This window comes from Tenrec ecaudatus, unplaced genomic scaffold, assembly GCF_050624435.1.
Source record: "Tenrec ecaudatus isolate mTenEca1 unplaced genomic scaffold, mTenEca1.hap1 Scaffold_2628, whole genome shotgun sequence".
NCBI lineage: Eukaryota > Metazoa > Chordata > Mammalia > Afrosoricida > Tenrecidae > Tenrec > Tenrec ecaudatus.
Window position 1 is genome coordinate 294 of NW_027458806.1, and position 7,207 is coordinate 7,500.

The following is a 7,207-nucleotide window of genomic DNA, read 5'->3' on the forward strand; positions in this document are numbered from 1 at the left end:
TCCCGACGGGCTCCTCTGGATCGATCGCCGCTCGCTCCCCACTCCCTTCCCCATCCCGTCCTGGGCGTCCCACACACAAGCAACCTATAGTTCACTTGCCCGAGTTAGGGTCAAAGTCCAAACTAAGATGAACAACAGAATGAAAAAAACAAAACCGAAAAACCGGTCGCCCTGAGGCCAACGGTGGCTCTCTAGCCAGAGACCAGGGGATTGAGATGCTAAAAGAGCTGGCTTCATATGTTAATCAAGCCCCGGCCTGCCTTCCTTCCTTCCTTCCTTCGGAGCCTTTTCAGGTGGGTGGGTGGGTGAGGGGGCGGGCTTGGGGCTGCTGGGTGGCTGGGTGGAAGGGAGCTAGGCGGCAGGCCTGCAGGTCTTAGGTTTCCCCTGGACCCCTGAGGATTCTCCCCTCCCCCCCCACACACACACACTCCCCCTTCTGCGGATGTCAGCATTTGGGAGACACAAGTCCTCCCATGAAGGCCCCTAGGAGATTTCATTCCTACCGGGATGGTTGGGGCCCATACCACTTATCACAATCCAGCCAGCCAGCCAGCCAGCCAGCCAGCCAGCCAGCCAGCCAGCCAGCCATTATGTCAAGTACATTTGTTCGTTTGTTGCCATCATCGTTCTCAAAACATTTAGTTTCTGCTTGAGCCCTTGGTATCAGGTCCTCATGGTTCCCTTCCCTCCTTGATACTCCTCCCTCATTAATCCTTGATAATTTATAAATTATTATTATTTTGTCATCTCTGATACTGTCGGGCGTCTCCCTTCACCCACTTTCCTGTTGTCCTACATACTTTTGTATTTTTCTTTTTAAAACATTTTATTAGGGGCTCATACAACTCTTATCACAATCCATACATATACATACATAATTATATAAAGCACATCTGTACATTCTTTGGCCTAATCATTTTCAAAGCATTTGCTCTCCACTTAATCCCTTTGCATCAGGTCCTCTTGTGATCGCACAGGCTGGTGTGATTCTTCCATGTGGGCTTTGTTGCTTCTGAGCTAGATGGCCACTTGTTCACCTTCAAGCCTTTAAGACCCCCAGACACTATCTCTTTTGATAGCCTGGCACCATCAGCTTTCTTCGCCACATTTGCTTATGCACCCGTTTGTCCTCGTTCCATCTTTTAATAGATCCTGTCATGTCTTTCTGCCGAAATCGGAGGGGTCATTGATTGGGCCCACATGTTGTAAGTAACTAATGCCGGGGCAGAAAGAGACACCCCCTCTCCCATTGATTGGGACCACATGTTGTAAGTAACTAACGGTGGGACAGAAAGAGACACCCCCCCCCTCCAATCCAACAAACAAAAATCCAATGTATAGATCAATAACCACTTATTGATTAAGTGGTTGATGGGCCATGGCTGGAGGTGGGTGGGGGGTACAGGGGGTGTGTGCAGGCAGGCTGAAACACCTTAGTAATTGATAAATAACCTGCTGAATTTGGCTTCTGTCATGTCATTTTGGCTGAGGCTTGACCCACACGCACATGGTCCGCCCGACCAAGCAGTTTTGAGATAAGCAGTGGCTAGGGACACCTCAGCCTGAGGACTGCAAACATTGGGAATTCTCCCCCAAACGTTCCCACTTCGAGGAACTGAACTGCGTGTGTCAACGATTGATCACCCTGCTGGTGGTTTGATGGTGGCTAAAAAGCTGAGTGTGTTCTGCTGTGCTCTCCGGACCCACTGACTCCTCCCGGGTTGCCCATTCACCCGCTGGCTTTCACTAAAAGCTCGTTTGATTGATTGGAGTGTGTGGCTTTTTGGACTGTCTTGGAAACCAACCGGGGCTACAATTCTTCTCAAGGGGACAGAACTGCCACCAAACCCATCATGACTGGCTGGCAGCGGCGGCGGCAGGTTTCCTCTCCAGGGAGATCACAGTTGCAGGGGGTGGGGTGGGGTGGGGGAAACCATCCGAAGAAGAGCTTACAATGTGGCTCCAGGAACCTCTGACTGACCCCAAGCAGTCAGGAGATGATGCATGACCACCGTGTGTGTGTGTGTGTGTGTGTGTGTGTGTGTGTGTGTTAGCCCTTCCTTGAGGAGTGATGATCGATTTCCATTCAGAGCAGCCACTGAGGACTATCCTACCTGAGTTCTCCTTATCCCACCTAACACCCACACGCCCACCCATCACCTGCCACCCCCGCAATGCAATCCAATTCTTACCCAAACTTTTTGGTTGGTTGGTTGGTTGGTTGTAGGGGGAAGATCAGGTGTTTTGTTTTGTTTTGCTTTTAAACCATTTAAACTTGCATTTCAGCCGCATGTCATACCAACAATGCCGCCATCCTATCCTACTCAGAATAATAGGACGACAATGGTCATCCCATTTGATTCTACAGCATTCTCTTCTTCCCTGTAGCTTTGATGATGATGATGATGATGATGGTGATGATGATGATGATTTTCTAATCGTGGCAATACTAGACTAGACTAGACACAACAGAGCATTCTGCAATCACAACAACTTTCTTTCCTGTGTCTCTCCGGCAGGCAAACTTTTGAGACGGAAGAGCCGGTCTCATAATTCCCTACTCCCTAAAAACACTTTTAAAGGTATTCGAGAGCCAGACGTATGTCTATTTTTACAGGCAGATGAAATCACCATTGTCGACTGAATCTCCTTTCAGATGGCTTTCCGGGAATCCAGGAGAGATGATCACTTCGGGATCGGTGACGATAACAACTGGAGGATGGAGGGAGGGTGGGGGTGAAAAGGGGGAACCGATGTACGAGGATCTACATAACAACCTCCTCCCTGAGGGGATGGACAACAGAAAAGTGGGCGAAGGGAGACATTGGACAGTGCAAGAGATGACAAAATACTAATCATTTATAAATTATCAAGGGTTCATGAGGGAAGAGGGACCAGGGAGTGAGGGGGCAAAATGAGGAGCTGATACCCAGGGCTCAAGCAGAAAGCAAGTGTGCTTGACACAATGGATGGATGGATGGATGGATGGATGGAAGAGATGGCTTTCCATTTGACTTGGATCTGCTCTTGTCCGTCAGGGGTCTTCCACATGTCGGCTCATTTTCTGCTCACTTCCCCAAGGGCTCAATGGACTTTTGTGTGAGGACTGACTTCCTCGGACCTTTTATAGAATGTTGAATGTACTTTTGTTTGTTTAAAACAAACAAACACGTGTGTGTGTGTGTGTGTGTGTGTGTGTGTGTGTGTGTGTGTGTGTGTGTGTGTGTGTAGCGCGGCGGCAGCGGCGGCGGCGGCGGCGGCGGCGGCGGCGGCGGCGGCGGCGGCGGCGGCGGCGGCGGCGGCGGCGGCGGCGGCGGCGGCGGCGGCGGCGGCGGCGGCGGCGGCGGCGGGCCGGGTCTAAGTTAGGCGACTGTCCGGCCGACGACGCGCTCTTGCCGGCTAGAGACGCACATTCGTCCCGCCGCCGCGCTTCCTGCCGGTTGTCGTCCGCCACCTAGCGGTCACTTTCACTTTCTCTCCGGAGCTCTGTCGCCAACGCGAAGGGACCGGAGCGGCCTGTGTCGCCGCCGGCCCCCGAGTTCCAGGACGCCGGCGGCGGCAGCCGCTGCGGCGGCGGGCCGGGTCTAAGTTAGGCGACTGTCCGGCCGACGACGCGCTCTTGCCGGCTAGCGACGCACATTCGTCCCGCCGCGCTTCCTGCCGGTTGTCGTCCGCCACCTAGCGGTCACTTTCACTTTCTCTCCGGAGCTCTGTCGCCAACGCGATGGGACCGGAGCGGCCTGTGTCGCCGGCCCCAGAGTTCCAGGACGCCGGCGGTGTCACTTGTGTCGTCCCGGCGGTGACAGAGCGCCGGCCCGGGAGCGGTGGCCCGAGCTTGTACCTGCAGCTTTATGGGTTGGCGGGCTTCACTGCCGCCTCCGTCACTGGTGTTTGTCGGTCAGCACTTGGTCGACCAGCACAGGGCGCTCAGCCGCCCGAAACTCACTCACTCACTCACCCACCCACCCACCCGTCCGGAGGCCGGACCGCCCGAAGCGGTGCTTGAATTTTTCCAGGAACCCACTTGTGGCCCGTGGAACGGCCCTGGTAGCTCAGTCGCACGGAAATTCGGTGTTTACTACCCGGGCCTGGACACGGCCCGCCCGGCAACATGGCAGGCAGCGCTTGAGGGTTTCTCAAGTCCCCACTCTGGGTCCAGGGACCGGCCTTGGTGGCTCGCGGTCACCCGGCGAGTGGCGGTTCGCTCCTCGGCGACTCCCGAGTCCCCTGGCTCCTCGGGCGGAGCCTAAGAAAAATGTCCAAGTTCCTCACATAGGCTTCCACATCGGTGGCCGGCCGCGCCGATGTGCGGGACCTCCGGTGTGCGGCACCTGCGTCGCGCGAGGGCACGCTGCCCCTCTTCCCCCCCACTCGATTCTCAGGAGGTTGACCAGAGGGCCCTAGGACCTCCAGGAGTGAGTGCTATGGGGTCACTGTGGCAGGCCTTTGGCCGAAACGCGGTTCCGGGGGGTACCCCGTGGGGAGAAGCCACCACCCCGTCTCCTGGCGTGGTATTTCTTTCGCTGAACTCGGTCATTTTGGGCCACCAGATAGGTGCTGACACGCTCATCTTCAGTGGCGCTCACTGAAGAGGTCGGTTTGATGCTCTGGACGTGTGCGTTGGTTCCCTGGGTCGCCTTTGGGTTACCGATGGCCCGTGGCGCGCGGTCCCTTCGATCCCGCGTGAGTCGCCCGCTTTGAGGCCCGTGCGCCGGCTCTCGCGAGTCCAGCTGTGTCCCGACCCTGTGGTTGCTGTGCTCCTCTGGCCTCCAGTGCTCTTGAGGGTGGCGGGACCCACAGAGAGGTTGGCGGGATGGGTCTTCTGTGCTCCCCGCGCTCTCTGCCCGCTGCAGGCATCCCGGGCAGCCGTGCCAACGCTTAGCGGAGCGCTTTCCACGCCCCATGGGCTCCGTCTCCCGTGTCAGGCACTTTCCGTGTCCTTTTGGCGGCTGTCCTTCAGTGGCCCTGGGTGTGGGTCTGGCGGAGGCAGAAACCGGGCCTTTTTCCTTCCCTGACCTCCCCCAGCACCCGACAGGGTATTTTTTCCTCTCGGTCTCTCTCTCGAGTGACTTGGCTTTTGAACGCAACCCCGATCGATGTGGTGCTGTCGCGCTCTCCCGAGCCGGACCTAAGCCGCGCCAGACGAGGGACGGACATTCATGGCGAATGGGACCGCTCCTCTCGCTCTGTCCGCGGGCCCCTAGCCTCTTCTCCCACCACTCGCTTGTCGGTGCGTGGGCGAGGCAGGGGTGCGGAATCCGGTTCGCCCTCGCACGCTCGCTTCTCTTGCCTCACGGCGTGGGCTTGCTGGGCGTGCGTGGGTCTGTCGGCCCGAGCGGCCATCCCGCGCTCGTTTGCTTGGCGATGGGTCTTCCCCGTGGCGGGGATGGTCTTTCCCTCCTCCTTCACCGTGCACCTGCCGAGGTCCGCACGGGGTTGTGCCTGGATCGGCCCTTTGCCGGTGCCCCTGGAGCGCTCCAGGTTGTCCCTTCAGGTGCCTGAGGCCGAGCCGCGGTGTCGTTCCCGTATCTGGTCGTTTACCCCTCTGGCCCACCACCGCCCTGGTGCCGTTGGGTGCGTGCTGTGCCGGTTCTCTTGGAGCCGGAAGCACTCGGGGGGGGTCGAGACGGTGTGTCGAACCCCGTGGGGGGTTGGGTGCGTCTCGCCGGAGGCGTTGCCCTCTCTGCCGTGTGTCCCAGCGCTCTCTGGGAAGCCGTGTCATCTCGCCTTTAACCCTGGACACATGTGAGATCTCCCCCGTCATGGGAGTGCTTGCGAGAGCGGGCTGGGAGGTCGCATGCTGTGTCTGCCCGGTGTCTCGTGGGAAGTCGCAAAAACCCCGTTTGGGGCTCCCGTCGCGTCGTCGCGGTTGTGGGGAGCCCCGCGAAGAGATGTGTCCCCGATAAGGGGCCGCCTTAGAGTGCGGTAGCCCCTCCTCGTAAGGGGGGGCTCTTAACCCTTTCCGGGGCTCGTGTGTGCCCTTGCTTGGACGTGTAAAGTGCGCGTAGATGTCATTTAGTGCTCTCCCCGTCGGGTTGAGAAGGCCCGGCCAGGGGGCGGTCAAAGCTCAAAAGATTCTAAAAGATTTTACCCGTGGCCCTTTTGCGTCTGCGCGCGTGTTCCTTGCGGGGTCCCAAATTTCTGCTATAAAGTAACTCGGATCTGGCCCTGAATTTGGTTTGTGAGGGAAGGGACCCGGGTGCGCGACTTTCTGGGAGCCCTCGGCGGCAGCTGCGGTCCTCTCTCGGCCCCTCCTTGCGAGAGTGGCGATGGGTGGTGTGGCCGATGCGAGATCGGCGCGGGTCCTGGTGATTGTCAGGCAAGGCTGACCGGCGGACAGTCGCGTGTTGTGAGCGTGAGGCCTCGGAGGGCTCGACGACGCATTACCTATACCGCAGACCCCCCGCCCTCGGCCCGCCCGGCGTCTCCCTAAGGCGCCCCGGGTGTGGCATCCAGCGCGGGACGACGATGGGGTTTGGGGACGACCCGTCCTCGGTGAGAAAGCCTTCTCTAGCGATCCGCGAGGGTGCCTTGGGGTGCCGGACCCCCCAGTCGCCGCCCCTCCTGTTGTGCGCGTAGCAACCGATGTTGCGCGTTAGGCGAGGATGCTCTTGCCCGTGCGTCCCGCGGCCCCGCGGTGGGGCCGCGCGCAGATCTTTGCCTACCGCGGCCCGAGCCTCCCCCCTCCGAGCCGGGGGAGGGTTCTAATCGGGCCGGCCTGGCCACCGGCGCCGGGGGCTCCGCGTGTGCGGCCCCATCCTCGTGAGTGTCCTGTGCTCAGGGCGCGCGCCTGCGCGGCGCTCCCTCTCGCCGCGCCACGGGAGCGCTCCCCGGTGAGTGTGCACCTGGGGCCGGACGGTGGCCCGAACGCGTGTCGGACGGGGGAAGGGGAGCTTCGGTGCTGTTCGGGGGGGGTTGGCGTGGGGGCTCCGCGGCTTGGGACCGTGTGGGGGGGCGTGGTGATGGGGTCCGAGTCCCCGCCTCGCCTCCGCCTTTCCCGGCGCTTTTGCCCCCCCCAGCTTTCCCCGTCTGTGCCGCGAGTCCCCCCCGCCCCCGACTCGTCGCCGCGTGACGACCCGCCCGGTTCCCGGTCCGGTGTCTCTCCTCGGTGTGTGTCGCTTCCCGGTGCCGCTCGGCGGTGCCCGCTCCCGTCCCGTTCTCCCGCCGGTGTCCGGCGGCGGTGGCGTGCCGCCGGGGGAGGGCCTCT